This window comes from Callospermophilus lateralis, unplaced genomic scaffold (genome assembly GCF_048772815.1).
Source record: "Callospermophilus lateralis isolate mCalLat2 unplaced genomic scaffold, mCalLat2.hap1 Scaffold_94, whole genome shotgun sequence".
NCBI lineage: Eukaryota > Metazoa > Chordata > Mammalia > Rodentia > Sciuridae > Callospermophilus > Callospermophilus lateralis.
The window spans coordinates 38,367-62,332 of record NW_027517559.1 but is presented as its reverse complement, the minus strand read 5'-3'; the positions used below and the strand labels follow the sequence as shown (position 1 = coordinate 62,332).

At 40.9% G+C, this 23,966-nt stretch overlaps 1 pseudogene; it reads left to right on the top strand.

Annotated features, from left to right (window-relative positions):
• Positions 1–23,966, top strand: part of LOC143389312 (chromodomain-helicase-DNA-binding protein 1-like) — a 45,215-nt pseudogene that overhangs the window by 17,814 nt on the left and 3,435 nt on the right.

Sequence of the window (23,966 nt, the reverse complement as noted above, 5' to 3'; positions counted from 1 at the left end):
TCCTTCATTAGTCTCTTCTCCTCCGTGTTCTTATCTGTTTCTCAGTGTTTTTCCTTTTTCTTTTGGAAATGCTGGGGATTGACCCAGGGCTTCATGCATGCTAGGCAAACGTTCTGCTGGTGACCCACATTCCCAGCCCTGTTTCTCAGAAATTTACAGAATCCCTTTTTATATTGGACTGTCCATGGCTTACTATCCAGAAACATCTAGAAATTTTGATATCTTGACTCAGATATATTGCAAAGTTTATGAACAGACATTGTGTCAGTGTAAATCTTGCTGCTTGCTTGTAGCCTTGAGGCCTGATACTATAAATAACTCTGGCTTCCCTAACTCTTTGAATGAATGTGTTTACCGAGATACTCCTGTTAATTCCCCCATGTAGGTCATAACATTTTTGACTCCTCAGATAGATTGCATTTAGTAACCCTAGTGAATACTCATGTAATACAACGCGATGTCACTTACATGCTGTACTTGTTTTAAGGAGTCTTTGCCAAGTACCATTATGAGCTGTTTAAAAGTTTAACAGAACTTTAATCAAGTGAACATTAGAACTTTTTTTTAAGGGAGGAGGGGCATTAGGAACATAGATTTTGAAGGACATCTTCCATAATATTCTGACTGCTGCCTGTATCTTGAGAATCGCTTTTATACACACCTAAGCCTATTTCTTGATTCCTTATCTAGAGTGAGAGCCTTAGAATTTCCTTTGTGGATCTTCTTGATCTCTGGCATCTTCCTTTCCCTCAGTTTCCTAAAGAGTGAGTTTGTTTCTTAGATAAATATTTATTAGACTTTTTGGATGTGCCAGGCTCTGCAGGTGGTATTAAGCAAATAATTACAAAATGCCTTGAATAGGTGAGACTGAAGGGCCTACTGCATTAGAAAGAGCTTGGGCTCTCTTGCTGTGGGCTACCTATTGGGTTTTCTACTCAAGAACTTTGCCCTGACTCAGGGCACACAATTAGGATTGGGCTCTCTGCTTTCCAGGTGTGGAGCCAGAGCCTTTTGAAGTTGGAGACCACCTGATTGAGGCTAGGAGGGAAATTTCACCTGCTGGATAAGCTGCTGGCATTCCTGCATTCCAGGTTGGAATAGGTTGACATGTACTGCTCTAGGGAGTGACTGGTTCAAACCTGAATAATGAGGAACTTACTGATTCTTGAGACTGATTCAAGTTCCCTTTTTTTTAGAAGCCTGGAATTCAAGGCCTACTTTCTCTGCAACTGTACACCCACCCCCCATTCCATCTCATCCAACCCTACTCCTCCACCTTTATCCTTTCTTTCCTGAATTCCTACAGCATTTAGGATCCCAGTCCAGGACTTGGCAAGCCCTGCCTTACTCTGCTACCTTGTTGATCAGTGTGTGTTCACCTCATCGGTCCAACTATGTTGGTTGCATCCACAAGGACGAGTCAACATTGAGCATTTCTTTTTTGAAGAATAAGATAGTTTTAATGTGTCTTTCCATAGAATGTCGATTATATAGAAAAACAGAGCAGAGAAATCTGGCAGAAAACATCTCAATTAAATGAAAAAAAGTTAACATAATCAGGCTGTCTAGAGATATAGCTGTGTGGTGGAACAGACACACTAAGGAGGCCCTGGTTCCATCTAAAAGTAAGACAGCAAGGTGACTCACACCTGTAGTCCCAGTTGACTCTGAAGGATGAGGCAAAATGATCACCAAGTGTGAGGCCAGCCTCAGCAATTTAGCCAGTCCCTGTCTCAAAATAATAATAAGTAGGTTTAGACATAGCTCAGTGGTAGAGAGCACTCCTGGAGCATTTCTATTAAAATTGCCTGCTGCTTCCTTGAGTTGAACTGACACATAATAAAGGTTGAGTAAACATTGGGTCTTGTTAATCTTTGGGATTTGATTTAAACTCAAGGCGTAGTTGGGGAATACTCTTTCCCAGAAATGCAAGTTGGGTATCAGAAGATGACATTTGGTTAGTGTTAGACAGCCTGGTATCCAGCATGTACATCTTCATCACCACAGGAAAGGGGGAGTCTAGGAAAAGACCAGAGACTCAAGAATTTCAGAATTGTGCCTTTAGGATGAATGCCCCAGGTGTGGCCTGAACTAATCTAAAATTTCAGATTTTTCAAAATTGCCCAGTCTTTTGCAAATTAAATAATTGCATGTCTTGGGGCTGGCATTGTGGCTCAGTGGTCGAATGCTTGCCTAGCTAGCACATGCGAGGCCCTGGGTCCAATCCTCAGCACCACACAAAAATAAATAAATAGCTCAGTGACTAAGCACTCGCCTCACGGTGAGGCAGAAGATTAGATCTTCAGCACCACATACAAGAATATAAATAAATAAAACAAAGTTATTGTGTCCATCTACAACTAAAGAAATTGAAAAAATAAAATAAAGGTATTGTGTTCAACTATGACTAACACGTAAATATAAAAAATTGTTAAAAATTATAATTACACGTCTTACTGTATTTTATGGCCTTTGACGTATCTACCATAAGTGTGTGTGTTAGAGATGGAGAAGAATCTATAGATACCTTTCGTCCAAGTTTTTAATGACCTCGAAAGGTCATGCCCAATGTCATATAGGTAATAAGTGGCAGAGAGAGATAAGAATTGAGGTACTCACCTTCAAACTCAGTGCTTTTCCCAACAATTTGGGGCTAGAGTCTGGCCAATGTTCTCCCCAACTCTTGGTCTTACTCTCCTGGCAGCCTTAAGGTAAGTTTAGTTTCTTAAAAAGAATGTTGTTTTAACAGCATTGTCCTTATTTGTTCAGGCAAATTTAAAACAATGTCTGATAAGAAGGGCAGTCACCTTGACTTTGTTCCTTTTACATTATTTTGAATTTTCCTTTCCTTTCTTCACTCTCTATATGTAAGTTTCTTGTGTACCATGGGGGATTGCTTCTCTAACATGCTTCTCGACTTTTCTAGATGGTAATGACTTGTACCACCAAGTGGGAATAGCAGTAGATAGCCTTCCGTAGCTCTTCAGGATCTTGGGGAACGGGTGCACACATATTTGAACTTTGCCTTTACTCTTCACATGTGTATTTATTTTTCTATTGAAATGAAACTTCTGTTTTCATTGAGTGAAGTGTAATATTCCAGAAAGAGGCTCCTTGGTTACGCCAGGGCTTCCACACTCCCTGGTGAATTGACAGGTGACCTGGGACTGCTCTGAGGGATGCCGCTACATGTGGAGGCACTTTGTTTTCTTGTATAAAGTATTCAGAGTTTCTGAGAAAGTTACAGGACATTGATATTTTTACTTTAGCATTTCCCTTATGTGTAAAGTTGTCCTCTTTGGTAGATTTTGCCTGAGGGTCACTTCCCCTAAACACTACTAGAGTTGGCAGTTTCTCCTTTTCTTCTTCTTGCCAGGGGCCATCGCATCTTACTCTTCTCTCAGATGACCCAGATGTTGGATATTCTCCAGGACTATATGGACTACAAAGGTGACTCCCCTTGGCCACTACATCATCTGAGAATCATAAGGGGTGTGGGAAGGTTACCGAGGAAAAGGTTAAAGACAAGAAGGTGAAAAGGCTGAGGAGAGTGGACAGTGGTGTGTGAAGCAAGGATCGACAGCAGGGTAGAGACGCATGGGCAGAAGTAACACCCACATTCTCACCAGGTGATACAGGTGATGGGTATGGAGCAGACGTGAAAATGTTGAGTGGCTTCAAAAATGTGTGAGTCGAGTTTCAGTGACAAACACTTGCAGCGTCTCTCGACAGTTCAGCAGTTATGTACTTATTCAGGATTAGTAAGAAAATGAAGATTGATAGTATGGAGATCCCACAAATCAAGCAGGGGGAGGGTAAGAGCAATTATTTCTGTGACAGTAGGGAATGTAGGCAGTTACTTGAGAACTCTGCTTAATATATAATAAAATTGATGTGGGATAATGGGACAAAGCTTGAACAGAGGTTGATTTTTGAGCCTGTGGGAGATTATCAGCCTCAGAAATAACTGTTTTAAAGTTTAGTTGAGAGTGGTCTCTCAGATCTACTTGATGCCCCCCAAGTACTGCAGTAACTGGACACTTCAGCTACTGGCACATTGAGGAATCTCGAGTGCCAAAACATGACTTGAGATTGCAATTTCCCTTCCTGACCTGATGCGTGGTGACAAGTGGAGAGCCCTAGAGCTTCACTGAAAAGCAGGAGCTGGGTCATCAGGCAGGCTCCCAAGTGCTTGTCTTACTGCTTGCCTAAGTCAGGATTGTGTCTCAGCAGGCACCAACTGCCAGCATGTGGATATTTAGGGTGGCCTGGGAAGAGTCAAAACCAAATATTAACTCTGCAAATGCCAAAGACTTTGGCTGCCTGTGTTTTTAAAACCCAGGCTAGTGTGTTATGGTGATTTTTTTTTTGTGAAGTGATGAATTGTTTCCCTAAATTTAGATCTTTCAGACTGGGGTTGTGGCTCAGTGGTAGAGCCCTTACCTGGCATGTGAGAGGCACTGGTTTGAATCCTCAGTACCACATAAAATAAGAAACAAGATCAAGTTATCAAACAGTTGAGATCTTTCCCTTGGGCTTTATTGAAAGTAGGGCAGGCTTGGGTTGGAAAGGACAAATAGGCATTGGCTTAGGAATGACTCAATTATTTTATTTCCTAAGAGTCCTTGCAAAGAGTAAGGACCTGTGTGTGGTTGTTGTCTTCTCTGTGTAAAGGCTACAGCTATGAGCATGTGGACGGTTCTGTGAGAAGCGAAGAGAGACATCTGGCCATCAAGAACTTTGGACAGCAGCCCATCTTTATTTTTCTCCTGAGCACCAGGGCAGGTAAGCCCAGGGGTGTTGAGGAAGCAGACAGGCATCCCACCACTGGTACGTTTTCCCCTCATTCTCTGAAAGGTGAGGTTCTTACCAAGGAGTATTGAAAAGGAGAGAATCGAGGCACTTACGTGGCCTAGTACTGGACTTCTCGTGTGGAGCTCTTTTCTGTTCAACCTGTAAAGCTGTCATCGTGAGAAGTGAGGCTGAAACCTGGGCCTGTTGGAAAGTAATTCTAATCCACTTAGACCACTGACCGGGAATGTCCTGTTTTGTTTTGTTTTTAATTTTAGGGAAAGTTTTATTCACATTCATTTATTCTCCTTCCCAACCATGAATTTGGAAAATAAGATAATCTCTTTTCTAGTTTCCCTTCCTCCAGGAGTACCTCTGGAAGAGTGTTATAAAGTTTAATAAAGATTTGTTGTTTAAAATGTGACTAGAGTGAAACTGACAGCTATTTATGATTATTATGGTATTGTCCATATGACTTAATCATAAATAAATGACACTTGTGGTGTTTTGCCAGTTGCTTTCATATAGTATTAAATAATTTGAAATTAGTTTGGGGAATTGGAATTTTTCTTACATTCTGAATCAAAAAGCCCTAAATTAATTTTGAATTCATAATCTAAGTTCATGATCTTATTTTTTTGATGGTAATCCTGATGGAATAGATATAGGAACACAAACAGGAATGGTGTCCTTGATGAAAGAGAGATTAATGTCCTTATGGAACAAAAGGTCACCCTTATGTAGAAAGCACTTAGTAAGTGCTTTGTACTATATGGGTCTATAAAAGAAGTGTTAGATATGATCCTTGAGTATCAGGAGATCATTTCTCCAGTGTGTGTCTTACCTCTCTCTTAAAGCCACTAATAAGATACAATCAGATTCCTTTGGTCCAGTCTCTTCCCAGGTCATATACCACACCCTGTCATTCAGTCCCGTTGTCTCATGATTAGTCTTAGGGGAAGCTCAAAGGATCTGGTCAAAGGCATGGTCAGTGTTGGGAGAGGAATTCCATTTATGCGTTTAAGATTTCATTTTTCATATTTAGAAAGCAAATGTTGGAAACATCTAAAATTAGTTAATCTCCTTGGAGGCCTTAGAGTAGATTATCTAGGAGCTGAAGCCATCCTGGACATTAGCCTTTTCCACACACTGACTGTCATACGTGCCGTCATGTTGTAGCTATAGATGTGCCGCATTTTCATTCAGTGTTTCCTTCCAGCTTTCCACGAGGTTGTTACCACATATTGCCGGCAGATGCCAGCGATAGCTTAGGAATATGTCCCAAACAACTAAATGCAGCTTAAAATATCATCTTTGGTGAACAAGGGCTGCACTAGCCACTATTAACTCAAGAGAAAGATAATTCTTATGGAACACAAATAGATTTTCGAATGAGATGACTGCCTCGATAGTTAGCATACAGTGGATAAAAAGGTTCTGGAGCCTGGCACAGTAGTGCATGCCTATAGTCCCAGCTACTCAGGAGGCTGAGGCAGGAGGATGGCTTGAGCCCAGGAATTCAAGGCTGGCCTGGGCAACACTGTGAGACCCTGTCTGTGTCCCAGGAGTAATGACCTCAGATTCTGGAATACGGGATGGAATCCTGACTGTTTCATCTTCTAGTGGTGCAACTTCAAATAAATCCCTGAATCTAGCTGTTTCCATTTCAGCATCTGCAAAATGAGAATAGTGCTAGCAAGGGCACAGGGTTGTTGTGAGGGTTAAAAGAGTCAACACATGTAAAGTGCTGTGAGCAGTGCTTGGCAGTAGTAAAGTAGAAGTGTACCTCTTATTATTGGGTATAACTTAGCCTGTCTCCGTATTCAATCATTAGTATTTCTTTATTCCAACTTTGATTTTATAGGAAGACTTCAATGAGAATGTTCCTGCCTGGCTTGTCTTACATCCAGACGGGAGTTAGTAGTCCTTGTGGAAAGGAACCCTTCATTCAGTTCTTGGAACAAGCCCTTTTAGGCTTGTTTTAGCAATGAGCTCCAATGACCCTAGCTGGAGTGTGTTCTGTACAGTTTCCACATTAATCAAAGAGAAGCCTTTGGTTTGCTTCTTAAAATTCCTGAACCCAAAGTGCTCTTTTGGCCTTTTCCTGCACCATTGGAGAAAGACCAGAGAGTTGTTGCATTGAGTGTTCTTGTCTTGAACTGATTTTACGACATCTTCTTTGATCAGTGTGGAAACCAGTACAGGAAGACACTATCAGGTTTTCTCCAGTCAGAGTCAGGTATCATCTGCTCTTCTCATAGCTAGCTTCAGGTCCTCCTACCTTGTTGAAGCTGCAAGTGTGGTCATGTGCATTTCGTACTGCCCACTGCAGACCTCTCATTTGGGCACTGTTTTAGTCAGCTTTTTCACCTCTGTGACCAGAACCAACTGTGGAGGAGGAAAGTTTATTGGAGGGCTCATGGTTTCAGAGGTCTTAGTCCATAGAAGGCCGACTCCATTCCTTGGAGCTCCAGGGGAGGCAGCATCATGGCAGGAGAGTGTGACTGAGGGCAGCAGCTCACATCGTGATCAGAAAGCAGAGAGAGAGACTCTACTGTCCAGATACAAAATATATACCCCTTAGCCATGTGCCTGGTGAACCCCTTCCTCCAGCCACACCCACCTGCCCCAGTTACCACTCAGTTAATCCCATTAGGCATTCATTCACTGATTAGGTTAAAGCAATTTTCCAGTCATTTCTCCTCCAAACCTTCTTGCATTGTCTCACATGTGAGCTTTTGGAGGACACCACATCTAAACCATAACAGATGATACCTTTATTTCATTTATTTTTATGTGGTGATGAGGAAGGAACCCAGTGCCTCACGTGTTCTATCACTTGTGTTCTGTCACTGAGCTATAACTGCAGCCCCCAGACCTCTTATTTTTGGAGCTGTTTTCTGAAAGAACTTGTGTCCTTATTCACAGACTGAAGCAAAATCCAATCAAGGTTTTCAAACAAATATTAAATGGCTTCACGCAATTAACTTAAGCATTCTTTTCTTTTGCTTACCTCTCTTTCTGTTATAGTTGATAATTAAATTTTCCCAGTTCACACAATGAAAGGTGAGGTAGCACTTTGACCACTGTAGGGTGGTCAAAACCTGAATTTGGGGGCAGAAATGTCAGTTTGAAGGATGAAGCCAGTCAGTTGGACTGATTTCAGATTTTCAGGATGACCCAGTCCTCCCTTGTGTGTTTCTAGTTCCTTATTTGTGTGTTGCTGATCATGCTCCTTTTTTGTATGGTTTTTAGGTGGAGTTGGCATGAACTTAACAGTAGCAGATACTGTTATTTTTTTTGACAGTGATATTAATCCTCAAAATGACTTGCAGGCAGCTGCCAGAGCTCACTGAATTGGCCAGAACAAGTGAGTGAGTTAGACATTGGCACCTTTCTGCTCTGTTGGCTTGCAGCTGTGCATTGGGGAGAAAGGTGGACAGGGTAGTCCTGACAACAGTGCCACATTGGAGTTGAGAGACCACTGGGTTTGAACCCCATTATGCTGCTGGCTTGTAGAGTCATGTTGGGGGATCAGTGGTCACATGATCAGTTCAGACTCACTTTGTTGCACAGTTAAATTCCAAAATGATTAGAAAAAACTTAGAATTTATTTAGTTCATGTTTCTCATGATAGATCCTAATTCAGTTTAAAAATGAAGTTAAAGCCAGTGGGTGCACATGCCTGTAATCATTATCAGCATGGGAGACTCAAGCTGGAAGATCAAGTTTAAAGCCAACCTTGCAACTTACCTAAACCCTGTCTCAAAACTTTTTTTTAAGGCTAGGATATAACTTCATGGTAAAGCTCCCCTGGGTTGGGTTCCCAGTACCACAAAGAGGAAACAAAGTTGTGTTCAGCTACCCTTTGACTTGAGGTAACATGCCTGCCAGGGGTTATCCTGGCTACAGATGTAGGCCCAATAGTGGTCACTTCATCTTCCTTCCTCTTACTCTTTTGGGGAAAAGTTCAGAAAGAAGTTGAGGCCAGATTTCTCTAACAAATGCTCAGGTCCCAATGATCAGTGTCCTTTTCATTGTTCCCTGAGTGTGGCATTTGGTTCTGCTTCCTTTTAGGTGTATCTTCCTGGCATGCTTTTTTCCCCAGCTTTGCAGACTCATAACACTGCTCTCATTTGACTCCCGTACAGGGCTGTGGAAGTGATCCGGCTGATTGGCCGAGACACCGTGGAAGAAATAGTTTATAGGAAAGCAGCCTCCAAACTGCAGCTCACCAACACGAACATAGAAAGAGGCCATTTTACTCTGGGAGCCCAGAAACCTTTGGCTGATACTGACCTCCAGGTAAAATGTGTTCTTTTTAGAGTTTCATGATTTATAACCAGCACTCTCTGTGGATGAGAATGCAAATAAAAAGGACGAGCATTAACCACTCATTGTTGCAAATTACACATTTTTTCATTGGCCTAATTCTCACCTTCTTAGTACCTAACTACATGCAAGGTGCCATACTAGCTAAAACTGAGGGTGGCATTTAAAGGCAGAGAAAATAGAATAAAGAGAATGAGCTTTGAACCATCTAACTTGGATTGAAATTCACATCTTATCCCTTATTGGATATATGACTTTGAGCATGAAACTGAACATCATGGCTTAATCTTTTCATGGCTTCTAAAGATGAGTGTGCCACGAGTTACCTCAGAGAGAATTTGTTTTAAGTTCTTTTTTCTTCTTCCTTTTTTTAAAATCCGTGATGATTAGTTCCATACCTCCTCCTTAATCCCAGACCCTTTGAGTAGTGACTTACAGTACTCATTCCATACTCAGAGATGAGTGAACAAGATTAGGAATTCAAAATTATGCCATAGGACATAGGGGTGAAAGCACTAGAGTTAATTTGCTTGAAGATGGAAAAATTAGATGGGAGTCAAATGCTGGCTTAGAATATTCTAGAGAGCTCTCTTTTGGTAGGAGGCCTTTGAGATAAAATTGAACCTATATTATAATATACCCCAGGTCCTTTTGAGGGATTAGATGCAGAGAGATCAACCCCTAGTATCTAGCATGATTCAGGCATGAAGAGAGTAATAAATGTCTGACAAAAGGTAGTAGCTGTGGGAAGGTCTGCTGTAGGAAACTGCAGAGAAATGACAGGAGTTGGCTCTTGTTTTGAGGCAGGCAGTGAGAGAGAGCAAATTCAAAGATGGCTTTAAGCCTTTAAGCCTGAAAGATGAGAGTAGAAAGTAGGAAGATAGGGATAGAAATTAGAAAGATGAAAATAATGTAGGCTTTAGTCAACAGAGTTTGCATTAAAAATCAATATAAATTATTGTTAGAGGGAGACTCAGAAGAGGAAGGAATTAGAAAAGTTTGCAAGAAAAACCAGGCCTTAAAAGGATCAGCTTATCAAACAAAAAATTCAAGAGGTATGTGAAAGGGGAAAAATTACACAGTATCACAAGCAGAATTATCAAATTCACAACTAGCCCATGCATGAGTTAAAAATGTCAATTTTCTCACATATGTATCTTTACACATCAGCATTGGAGACAGGGATGGTGCTGTTTTTGTTAGGGAGTCATTGACCTGCAGGAAAGGGTCACAGATTTGGGGGTACTAGAACCTGAAAGAAGAACCCTAGGTTTTGTTTGTTTGCTTGATTTTTGTTTATCTTAGAGAGTAACTGTGGAGTCTTTGGCCTTTTCTGTTTTGAGTCTTCTGCATGCTCATCTGTCATGGTGGCCGGGCAGGCTGTGCATTTTATTTTCACACTATTGAAGAGGCAATTTCAAATGGAAGGTGAAGGCTTGAGAGAGAGGTACGTGTACACTGTAGGTGTCTAAATACACTTCTTCACAGGACCTTGGGGGAGGAGCTCATCATGGGCTGTTGTGAAGGCACAGGCATCAGGAGTTAGAGGAGATGAATTCTCAGATGCTCGACGCTTCCCCAGTGGAGGGAGCTCCAGGCATTCAATCAGGGGTTTCCCTGTGACATTGGCTGCTAGCACATCATTGTGAAATGCACAGGCACAAACTTTGCCATGGGACCAGATCCTTGGGCCAGTACAAACTATTGGCTGTGGGAGAGGACCTTGGTGGGACTGCCCAGGCCATGGCAAGAAATCACATTCTGGTTCTGTCTTGATTCTTTCCTCGCCACCAGACTGTGAGTTATTTATGGTTGCCAAGAACAAGGGTGATAACTCACTGCCTTGTCTCAAAATACAGCAGGACATTTTTTAAGTTATTAAAAGAATCTAATAGTAAAAGACGTGGTTCTGGTTTGACAGATCTAAGCAGTATAGAGCAGTGAAGGCCTGAAAAAGGAAAGCAGGTTCCTTGTCTTACCAGGAGAACACAGCAGAAACAGAGAGCAGATAAAGATGCGGTGAGCACTTATTGAATGCTTACTGTGTGCTAAGCATGTGTGACGCACACTTTTTCCAGTTGTTTCAGAAGAAGAATAACAAAAAAATGAGATAGACGTCTTTATCTCCATCTTAAGAAATTTTCCAAACATCAGGTTCATGACTCTAATCCGAGCACTCTTTAACTTCCAACTACATGCTCTTAGTTGCTGTAATAAAGTGGTTTTCATTTAAAAAATGGGTAGTTCCTTAAAGACACTTTGTGAGTGAGCAGTAGCGAGGGAAGCCAGGAGACTTAGTCCAAGGAGTGGAAGGGGGAAGGGTCCCAGTATGGACTGAGCCTCATCATAAATACTTGGCTTTCTTCTGTTTTGGGTACTAAATGCCAAAGCCATTTGGCTTGGTTATAAATATAGGTACACCAAGGTTAAATATAAATATATCAGGTGTGGTTTTGCTTAGTTTTTGTCATAGTTTTCATCTCAGGTATTTTCAAGCTGAAGTTTCCAAATTACAGAATAGGCAATCTAGAGATAACTAACCAAATCTAAAAGGGCAGAATGAAAATGAAGTCCCATGATGTGGATCCCAATTGGTTCAGAATTCCTAAGAGAGAGTACTTAGGGAGGTGGAGAGTTGCAGGTAGCAAGTGAAGCCAGGTAACATATCTAAGAGTCTGGTTCCTGCAGCCGTAGGAAGTAGGCTGAGTCTGTCCCCTAGGGGGAGCAAGAGGGCAGGATGGGGAGTGCCCCAGGACTGTCCAGGGAGATTGAAATTGAGAAAGGCTTGGGGTCTGGTGATCAGGATGGTCATGGTTTTGCCAAAGTGGGTACCGTAAAGCACTGTAGTAGCAAAGTGGCTTGGCAAGGACAGGTGGCAGCTCATGGTGAGATGAGGTGTTCAGTGGCACCTTCTCTTTAGGGTTAGTTTGGCAGTGGGAGAGGTAAGAAGGTAGCCAGCAGGGTCTCTGACTTCTCTCGACTACTGGAAGTGCCTGTAGAAAATGCTGGTGAGAGTGCTAGAGAAGATGCTGGGGATCATCTTATCTGCCCCGACTCCTCAAAAAAATTGGAGGCCAAAAAGTTTTTTTGGTATCGTAAATAATTGTCAAAGTCAACATCTCTGATCATCATTCATCACCTCTCTGCTTATTCCTCATCCAACTCCAGAACAGCCTGGCAGGTGTCATTTGTGATGGAAGAGAAGAAAGTCCGTCAGGGGGTCATTTAGACACTTAGCGAGTCACACATCCTCACCTGTGTTATGAGAACTAACTGGATCTCTCGTTTTCTTCATTCAAGTTGAGTGAAATACTGAAATTCGGCTTGGATAAACTGCTCTCTTCTGAGGGGAGCACCCTGGAGGAGGTAGACCTGGAGTCCATCCTGGGAGAGACAGAAAATGGCCAGTGGGCCTCTGGTGCCCTGCCTGCAGCTGGAGGAGGGATCAGAGAGCAGGAGGAAGGAAGTGAGTTGGGCTTAGGTGAGCCAATGACTCCGTCACCTCAAGCTAGGGTGTGAGTGAGATGCGTCCCCATGGGAAGTCCTGTGTCCTGCCCCGGGGACCTCTCTTCCTACCCAGCCCTGTAGTCATCTGTGACATTCTTAAGGCTTCCTGGTCCAAGAACTGCCAGAGTAATCGTTGTTCCCTTGAAGCTGGACTTTGAATCCAAGGAATGATATTAATGTTTATGGTCCTGTCAGTCTCAAGGATTAAACTTGAACCTTTTCTCCCTTGACGCAGACATCTTCTTTGGAGTTTATTTGGTGAAACCTGCTATCTTTATGATGGTGCTTTGCACAGTGATTCCTTTTCTCAATAGTAGAATGTTTTTTAAATTGCAACTAATATTTATGGACATTTATTGTGTTCATCAACAGTACTTACTATGTCATGTGCTTTAGGTCTTTTAAGACCCATGAGGTGGGGGCTGGGGTCATGGCTCAGCGGTAGAGCACTCACCTCGCATGTGCAAGGGCCTGGGTTCGATCCTCAGCACCACATAAAAACAGAAGTAAAATAAAGGCATTGTGTCCAACTTCAACTAAAAAAATAAATATTAAAAAAAAAGACCCATGAGGTGTAGGAGATCATTTTGTCTTCCTTTTTCTTTTTTCCCGAATTTTTTTTTAAGTTGTAGATAGATAGCATGCCCTTATTTTATTTTTTTAATGTGGTGGTTAAGGATCGAGCCCAGTGCCTCACACATGCTGAGCAAGCACTCTGCCACTGAACTACAGCCTTAGCCCCAATATTTATCTTTTTGTCCATTTTCTGTTCTGAAATATTTGAATTTCAGACTTGAAAGGGGTTTTGTTTTGTTTTTTCTTTTTCTCATGATCATTTTTAAAATGTCTGTTCTCCTGTATCAGCAACAGGGAGTCAATATGGGATGGTGTGAGAGGGTTTTTACTGATCTTTTTTAAAATTTTTTTATTCATATATGACAGCAGAATGCATTATAATTCTTATTATACATATAGAGCACAAATTTTCATATCTCTGATTGTATACACAGTATATTCACACCCAGTTCGTGTATTCATACCTGTAATTTGGATAATAATTATCACATTCCACCATCATTAATAATCTCATGCCTCCTCCCTTCCCCTCCAACCCCTCTGCCCTATCTAGAGCTTGTTGTTACTCCCATCTCCCACTCTCTATCCCACTATGAATCAGCCTCCTTATATCAAAGAAAATATTCGGCATTTGGTTTTGGGGGATTGGCTAACTTAGCATTATCTTTTCTAACTCCATTCATTTACCTGAAAATGCCATGATTTTATTTTCTTTTATTGCTGAGTAATATTCCATTATGTGTGTGTGTGTGTGTATACATACACACACACACGCACACATACACCACAGTTTTTAATCCATTCATCTATTGAAGGGCATCTAAGTTGGTTCCACAGTTTAGCTATTGTGAATTGTGCTGCTATAAATATTGATGCAGCTGTGTCCTGTAGTATGCTGTTTTTAAGTCCTTTGGGTATAGATGGAGGAGAGGGACAGCTGGGTCAGATGGTGGTTCCATTCCCAATTTTCCAAGTAATCTCCATACTGCTTTCAATATTGGCTGCACCAATTTGCAGTCCTATCAGACTGCAACACTTAGAGTGGTTTTGATTTGCATCTCTCTAATTGCTAGTAATGATGAACATTTTTTCATGTATTTGTTGACTGATTGTATATTATCTTCTGAGAAGTGTCTGTTCAGGTCCTTGGCCCATTTATTGATTGGGTTATTTGTTTTTTTGGTGTTTAGCTTTTGAGGTTCTTTATATACCCTAGAGATTAGTGCTCTATCTGATGTGTGAGGGGTAAAGATTTGCTCCCAAGATGTAGGCTCTCTATTCACCTCACAGATTTGTTTCTTTTGCTGAGAAGAAACTTTTTAGTTTGAGTTCATCCCATTTATTGATTCTTGATTTTAATTCTGGCACCAAAAGAGTCTTATTAAGGAAGTTGGAGGCTAAGCCCACATGATGGAGATTAGGGTCTACTTTTTCTTCTATTAAACGCAGAGTCTCTGGTTTTATTCCTAGGTCCTTGATCCATTTTGAGTTGAGTTTTGTGCATGGTGAGAGATAGGGGTTTAATTTCATTTTGTTGCATATGGATTTCCAGTTCTCCCAGCACCATTTGTTGAAGATGCTATCTTTTCTCTAGTGCATGTTTTTGGTACCTTTTTCTAATATAAGATAATTGTAGTTTTGTGGGTTAGTCTCTGTGTCCTCTGTTCTGTACCATTGGTCTACCAGTCTGTTTTGGTGCCAATACCATGCTGTTTTTGTTACTATTGCTCTGTAGTATAGTTTAAGGTCTTCTATAGTGATGCCACCTGCTTCACTCTTCCTGCTAAGGATTGCTTTAGCTATTCTGGGTCTCTTATTTTTCCAGATGAATTTTGTGATTGTTTTTTTCTATTTCTATGAGGAATATCATTGGGATTTTGGTTGGAATTGTATTAAATCTGTATAGCGCTTTTGGAAGTATGGTCATTTTGATAATATTAATTCTGCCTATCCAAGAGCAAGGTAGATCTTTCTATCTTCTAAGGTCTTTTTTGATTTCTTTCTTTAGGGTTCTGTAATTTTCATTATATAGATTTTTCACCCTTACTGACCTTCTTAATTCAAGAGTTCCTTCTAGCCTGGCACAGTGGTGCACACCTGTAATCCCGGTGACTCCAGAAGCTGAGGATCATGAGTTCAAATCCAGCCTCAGCAAAAGTGAGGCACTCAGTGGGAACCTGTCTCTATTAAATACAAAATAGGGCTGGGGTGTGGCTCCGTGGCTCATGCCCCTGAGTTCAATCCCCAGTACCTCCCTCCCCACCCCACCCCACCCCGCCCAAGAAAAAGAGTTCTTTCTCCCATCAATACAGAGAAGCACAATGGCTTCAGTAGGGTGCTTCCTTTACTGGTAGGGAAGGGGCTGGGCGAGGCTTTTGGTTTTGTCCTTCTGAATTTTCTCCCATTGCTTCTCTCTTTCTCCCTGCCATAGACTGTCGAAGGCTGTCTGCATTACCTCTTTATCACCCGAGAGCAGAGCGCCCCCAGATGTCTGACTGCATCTCCTTCCAGCCCTTCCTTTGAATTCCTAAGCAGCCACTGCTCTGAACTACCAATCTCAGATGTCCTCATTGCTCTCCCTTCCTGGGGTGACCTCATTCTGGAGGATGAACTTTATCTGTCTGGCACTGCTAGAGCTCCACTGTCCTGCTCCTGTGCAGATTCCGTCTGCCTCCCCAGACCAGTGAGGGCTTCAGAGCTCAGCTGGTTTGGGATGTTCATTCTCTGTTTACCTTCAAGTGGAAGTTTATAGTAGTTCCCGACTCCTAATTTTTTGGTAGGCTTAGATTAGGGGAGGTTTGATTATTCTTGTTGACTGGTGTGGTTTTTATGGAATATATGGAGAATTAAAAATCTAGGCAACTGGCATTATTTTACAGAACATAGTTCTTGGACTTTTCTTGTGTTTTATCTTAAAAATTTGTTATGATAGTATCACATTTATATTCTTCAAGAACTCTTTCTTGTTCTCAGCTTGTTGTTTTAGTCGTATCCTATTCCCATTTCAAGGATATAATATCCTCCCCGAGGACATTTATTGTAGCTTTTTAAAATATATCTCAGGGAGGATATTTATTATATCTTTTCAAAAAGTGTTACCCTGCCCACTGTATTATCTCTAAAAGCTAAATAAAAGCTCCATTTGCTTTTCCTTCTTCCTCTTCTTTTTAAAAATTTTGTTTTGGAGTCTCTTGTTCTTGTTAGCAGTTTACCTGAAACATCTGGTGTCCTGTCTGATCAGGGTGCTGGTGAAATGCCCCAAAGCTGACAGGCAGCTCTGTTGTGAACAGGTGGGTGGCCTTTGGGCCTCATGCCAACAGCACTGGTTAGCAAGCCAGCTTTTGCACTGGGGGAGCTTTTCAGACAGCCAGATTTGAAGATTTCACTGGACAACTCATCATATCCTAAGACGAGTCCTATACCATTACAGTGAAATTGTTGGTTTAAATTGGAAAGACAGGGAGCTGAGGGCTCCTGGTGCTCCTGGTGTTTAGTGTGCGGATCCTCTCTGTTCCTCCATACTGTGGTGCCTGTGCTTGTGCGTCTGAGTTTTTGGAGGACTGAAAGGGTTCCTGCAGTCAGCCCCAGCTAGATACCAGTGTTTTGGTTCCACAGCTCTTCTGAATCTGTTGTTCTCTTCTTATCCACTTTTTATCTTCCAAAGAATTCATGCACTGTTTCATCTACCATTGCCTCATATCTTTTTAGAAATCTGTGTATTGTCCTTTAGCTGTTTCAGGTGAGAGAAAAAATAGATATGTGTGTGGTCATATTTTTAAGTTGTATTTGATTACCTTAGTACCAAGTTTCCACCCTTTTCTATACTCATCTAGATTGACTTTATTTACTAGAACAAAATAAAATTACAGTGTTTTCAGAAAGATAATTATATATCTCAGTCTACCTACAAAAAATTACATTTTTGCAGACAGTTTAACTGTTGGATTCTCTAGTTGGATTAAAATTTGGAATGTTGTCTTCGATGACTGTCTTGATTCTCTTTGTGGTAGATGGTTCCTCTGGCAGGACCCACATGAGGGTCTAGACCTGTGGGCTCCAGCTGCCTCTTCAAAACAGAGTGAAGACATAAAGCATGGTTAAAAATAACAAAGGAATATGAAAGAGGAGTAGTTAGAGGAGCCCATTCACAATTAAGTATAAAGTAAGGTAGCTTTATCTTTAATGCCAAGTTTTTTAAAAAGCACAGTTATATGGTAAGCTGAGAATTTCATGCAGTATGATACTACATAATGTTGATCATAATTGAAACTTCTCAGCCCTTTATGTTTTTTCTACTTGTTGATAGAGTGCCTCTTTGAGAGCCCCTTGCTGATTTAATTAGCAAATGCCAATTAGAATTATGGCTGGTTAGATTTGGGTACAAGCGTGAAGCAGTTGATCTCTTGAGAATGAAAATGTTTTGCTTTCATACTCTCTGGGGAAAACATACTTGTAGCTGATTTCATAATGCTGTGAAAATACATTACTTGGTAACATGTGCTATTACATACATTTTACTTTTGACTTATTATTCTACCTGTCTGTGTTTACTAGTCTTGCCTGGTTATCACTTGATTCATGATCTTGGCAGACCACCTAGCCTCATTGGGCCTTAGTGTCTTCATCTGTAAAATGGTGCTATTAATGTCTGCTTTACTCTTTTACACAGCTGCAAAAATCAAATGTGATACTAGATGTGAAATTGCTCTGATAGCATAAAGTGCTACTTAAGAATATTCTATTGGCTGGGGGTGCCGCTCAGTGTCAGAGCTCTTGCCTAGCATTTGTGAGTCCCTGGGTTTGATCCCCAGCACTGCAAAAATTAAAGAAAGAAAAAAGATTATACTACTGTTCTTATTGTTTTTGCCATGATTATTTGCAAGCTTTTTTCTACTTTTCCATACACACTAATCTACTGAAAAGAACATATTGATCTTAGAATTAGAAAAACCTGCCATGTTCATTTTGTAGCAGAAAGAGTTGGAACCATTTAATCCCTGTGTGAGTCTCAGTTTCCCCTTTCATAAGTGGGGTTAGCTATAACATGATTGATGTAAAAACATGAAGATGCTTTGTGAGATCTGTAAAGAATATTATAAATCCAAGGGATTATTTTTTGTGATTTTTTTTTCATTTTTTCATAGAATTGCCACTTGTTCCTTTTAATATTATAGAAAAAGGGAAAAAAGAGTATTAAAAGTGTGTTTGGGATTAAAAAGTAGAGATTTTATTAGCGGTTCTTAAAAGTCAGTGAGATTTACACTGGGAATAGTTGTGGAATGAATGAGTGATTTGAGACTCAGCAGGGTAGAGGGATCCAGCAGAGATTCCCATATCATCTTGGATAGACCCGAAAGGGTTTTAAGCCAATGCTCTGTCCTTTGAAAAGAGAACATGTGTAGAACCCAAACTTATCAGTGTAGTGCAACAGGAAATGGAATGCCTTCATCACAAGCTGGTCTTTGCCCTTCAGAGTAAGGGCTATTCTCTTATTCACCTAGTTATTGCTTTGAATAGCATTAACCTGTCTTTCAATGTCTTAACATTTCTCACTTTGTGTTTTATGTTGTTAGAAAGCCATATGTACTTATTCAAAGGTAAAGATTATTCTAAAGAGGCCAGTAAGGAAGACAGAAAATCATTTGAACAACTGGTGAATCTTCAGAAAACCCTTTTGGAGAAAACAAGTCAAGAAGGCCGGTTACTCCGAAATAAAGGCATTGTAAGAGCTGTTAATTTTTGTGAAATCATAATTCCAAAAAATTATATCTTAGGATGATTTGTTAAGAAATAAGTGTCTGTTAAAATATAGCAAATTAACTGAACCCTACATAAAAATATAGTATAAAAACATTAACAAGCTGAGTATATTATACCATTTAATACAGGTAAAAGTAGGCCTGTCCCTCTTCTAGCCACCCTAAAGGGATCACCATGTTACATCAAAATACCATATCCTGCTGTTGATAATCATGACCCTGTTTCATTAAGAGATGATGGCAATCATAACCGATACATGTAATGTTCACAGTATTTTGTGCTTAAAATGTATTTTCTAAATGTTAGCTATCATTAAGATAATCATGCTAAAATACTGTATTAAAAGGAATTGTACATTTGTAGAAAGATTCGTGTTAAAATTATTTAAACTTTAAATGCCATCCTACGGTGTATGCTTTCAATCAAAGAAAAAAGTAAGCACCTTATTACTAATGAGATGAATCAAAATGACTAGCAGCCATGCTAGTGCTTTGCGCGCCGTGCCAGTGCAATGCAAAATATGAATGTTAAATTGTATTACCTGGCGGCCAGTGCCCACCACACAGGGATGCTGTGCTCTGTGAGATCCCACGCGAGTCACCTCTGTAGAGTGTGCTTCAGGGTGAAGGAGACGTGAGAGGATAGGACGTCTCTGACCTTCTGGGCTGTGGTCCTGTCTTTCCCACAGGTTCTTATCCCAGGCCTAGTGGAGGGGTCCACCAAAAGGAAGCAGATTCTGAGCCCAGAAGAACTGGAGGAAAGACAGAAAAGAAGACAAGAAGCAGCAGCCAAGAGAAAGGGATAATAGAGGAAAAGAAGAGGGCAAAGGAAGAGGCTGAACATAAGAAAAAGTATGTCCATAAAGTACTGTGGTTTCCAGTTACGTAGGTCTCGTCTCCTCTGCTGGATTGTGGAGAAGGGAAGGATATTCATATGGGAAATTTAATATTTTTTTAAGAGAGAGAGAGAATTTTTAAATATTTATTTTTTAGTTTTTGGTGGATACAACATCTTTATTTTTATGTGGTGCTGAGGATCGAGCCCAGTGCCTTGTGCATGCCAGGCAAGCGCGCTACTGCTTGAGCCATATCCCCAAGCCCTTAATATATTTTTGATGGAAAAAAGTATGTCTGTGTTACTAACCAAGCTGAGGATCACAGTTGGCAAAGGATTCCACAATTGAACATCACTTAAAAATTCAAAAAAGTATCAACCTGGTAGTTCTTGTTGGTAACAGAATACTTTTTTTTTTTTGGATTAGGGATTGAACCTGGGACACTCTACCACGATCTACTTCCCCAGTTCTTTTTATTTTTCATTTTGAGCCAGCTCTCACTGAGTTATCCAGCTGACCTCTAACTTGTGATCCTCTTGCCTCAGCTTCCGGAGTAGCTAGGATCGCAGGTGTGCACCACCACGCCTGACTCCACAGAACACTTTTTCAAAGATTCAGCTTTAACGTTGAGTCCACTTTAGTGAGAAGTCTTGAGTACCTAAAGCAGAGAAACAAGAAATTCTAAAAATTTTATTATAGTTGACAAGGAATTGTTTATTTGAACAGTCCCTTTTAGTCATGTACTTAAAAACAGGGACATTTGGTGGCTGCTCAGTATTGAAGTGTAATAAAGAGACAGTTGGGCTGATCACTAAAACTTGTTTATTCACAGTTGAGCAGAAAACTTCAGTCGGTGAGTTTGTGATTGCATCTCACTTGGCAGTTACTATTTGGAATAGCAGTGCAGAATGTGCTCAAAGGAGAGGTCACTTTTCTCTTCTCTCTGGCCTATTGAAGGGTGGCTTGGTGGAAGTCCAACAACTACCAGTCCTTCTGCCTGCCCTCTGAGGAGAGTGAGCCTGAAGACCTGGAGGATGAGGAAGACAGGGGTGCTGCCAAGCTAGGCTGCGAAGACCCAGACCCAGCCTCCATCAAGTACGTCATCGGTGACATCACACACCCTCAGGCCCAGGCTGAGGACGCCTTCATTGTGCATTGTGTAGGTACGAGAAGTGGTGTGGGACAGGGAGGGTGCCTCATCTTCATGGTGCCAAGAAAGGGAGAGGATGAGGCACAGTCATGGCTTAAGGGCTGGTCCCAGTGCACTGTCATGTGGCCAGAAATGCATGGCTTATAGAATCAGCTCTTCGGTTTACCTGGTTAAGTTACCCACTCTCCCTGAGTGTCAGCCTCCTAATCTATGTTAATGGGACAATATCTGTCTCATCCTCTGCACAAATTTTTTAAGAGGGTGAAATAAGGCTGCATTTTAGAAGAAAACTGTATTCTCTGAGAAACTCCCTGTGTGTTCCCCTGACAACCTTTGCATGTTCTGTATCCTCTGCCAGGAACCCTACTTTCCCAAATAATTCCATCAAGCATTGTTCAAATGTCTGCTTGTAAAACAGTCTGTATGTTGCCTCTGTTACCCTGTCCTATTTCTACACTACTTAACCTTTATTCCCTCCTGGTGTATTAACGTGTGTCTTTGACCGTCTCGTTGCATTAGAATATAAGCTTAATGGAAGAGGACTGTGTGTGTGCATGTGTGCTCACTGTATCACCCCATACCTAGAATGTCGTCTGACGTGTGGTACAGGTACATGAGTAGTTGTGGTGTGAATGAGTATAAATATCAGGTGCCACCCAGCTCCATTAGTGTGAGCTTGAATGAGTCATTCAACATTTTCTCTTCCTTGCTTGTAAAACGGGAGTTGTATGCTGTGGTATTAACAGTGCTTGTCACTGCCGTGTTCCATCCACTCTCCACTCTCCAGAGTTATAGACCCACCAGAGATTTCTGCTTCTTCTTAACACTCATTTTTGAGCTGCCTTTCTGTTATGATGACCAGGTGTATCTTTCAGAAAACCTGAACATATTTGGGAATCCAACTATGATTCTCTTAGGAGATCAGATATATCGTTCCTTCCCTTTGAAAAAATCATTCTTCTACAAGCCTATCTTGTGTGATTTTGTTTTTCTAAATTGTGGGCTTGACTTTGCCTCTTACAGATGAAAATTTTCTTTCTTCCGCCAGATGACTCTGGCCGCTGGGGCAGAGGTGGCTTAGTCACGGCTCTGGAAGCACGATCAGCTGAGCCAAGAAAAAAATATGAGCTGGCAGGAAAAATGAAAGGTAAGAAACAGAACAATGGAATAAGACAGGAAAAGACACTCAGGATGGTATTGGTGTTAGCTAGCCCTCAAGAAGACTTAGGAGAGCCAATTGGGATCGGAATTCTGTCATCTCTCTGCCTGTTTTCTCATCTGTAAGGTACATACTTTGTCACTCCTACCCTGTGGGACTACAGTGAAGATAATGTAGGTATTTTGAAAAATGTCAATTGCTGCATCTTCAAGTATTAGAATAAAGATTGTTTCATCTAACTCATGTCATCTTCATAAGGGAATATCCCATAAAAATGTCAGAGAGCTATAGGAGAGAAATGCAACACACTATTAAAACTGGTGGGTGGTGGGTCAGGTTTGTGCTAGGTGGATTATGAGGTCAGCAGAGCCTGGGTACAACACTCCTTGGAGACAGAAATAAGGCTGTTTGGGACTAGGAGAACTTAGAAGACTAAGAAGTATTGTCCTTTGTCACACAGAAGGGAAAAAGCCACCACCTTTACGTGGCAAGGTTGCCACATGTCAGCAAGAGTAAGATGATCACTGAGGTCATTTTCTGCGGTTGAGCAGTCTCGGGACCTTGTCCAACAAAGAAGGGCCCTCCAGATATCTTAGAGACTGGTTTTCCTAATTCTTTTGCCCAGTTCTCTAAAGTAAAGAGAAAAATAAGGATGTAAAACACATTGCTGAAAGAAGGGTTTGGTGTGTGTTGAAACAGCCAACCCAGATCTAGATCTTGACTTGGCAGGATTCAAAACAAAAGCAGAAATGTGCAGAGAACCCAGGAGCAGTCAGAGCCAGAGGTGCTGACTGAGGTCCCTGTTGGAAATCGTGTTGGAGAAATGAGAGGGCAGAGAACAGTATGTGGAAAACTTTTGGAGCGAAGAGGAGACAGTAAGAATTTTCAGAAAAATAAGAGAACCTTGAGAATGTAGTATTTTGAAGTAAAGGTTTTGCTTATTTAAATTGAAGTATTTCAGATTTTTTAAAAAACTGGATATTTTGTATACCTTAATGAGATACCTTAGGAATGGGATCAGGTCTAAACACAAAATTCACTTATATTTCACATAAAACTAATGGGCATAGCCTGAAGGTAGTTTCATACATTATTTTTTAGTGCACTGTGCATCACATGAGGTCTAATGTGGAATTTTCCACTTGTGGCATCATAACACTGTTAAAAATTTGGGATTTGGGAGGATTTGGGATTTCTGGATTAGGGATGCTGCTCAACCTTTGTAAGGGAAGAGAGAATATTAAGAAGGCAAAGTGGTTTACAGTGTCAGACTCTGAATTAGTATACAGGGTAAAAATGGGAGTTCATAACTTACTTTAATCTAATGTGTGAAGTATGATATGTCAAGAGATTTGTAATGTTTTGAACAACCAATTAAAAAAAAAAGAATTGGGAAAAGGCCACTGGATTCAACCCATGATCAGTCACATGACCTTGGAGCACTTTGAGGAATGTGAGGACTGTCACCTGGTTGTATAGATTTAAGGTAAAAGTGGTCAGTAAGAAAATGGAGTTGGAAGGTGTACACTCTTTTCTGAAGAAGGATTTATATTTTTTAATCTTTTTTTGTAGTTGTAGATGGACAGAATGCCTTTACTTTATTTTTTTATTTTTATGTGGTGCTGAAGATTGAACCCAGTGCCTCATGCATGCTAGGCAAGCTCTACCACTGAGCTATAGCTCCAGCCCCATGAAGAAGGATTTAAATAGCCTAGATCAGAGTAGGTGGAACTGGAACAAGGCTTCCTGGAATGGTAAGAGTTATCTGGAGTCTGGGAAGATGGGTTGAATTTGAATAGGTAGATAGAATGGCAAGAGATGCCTAACAGTTTCACATTCTTTTTGGTATCCCTATA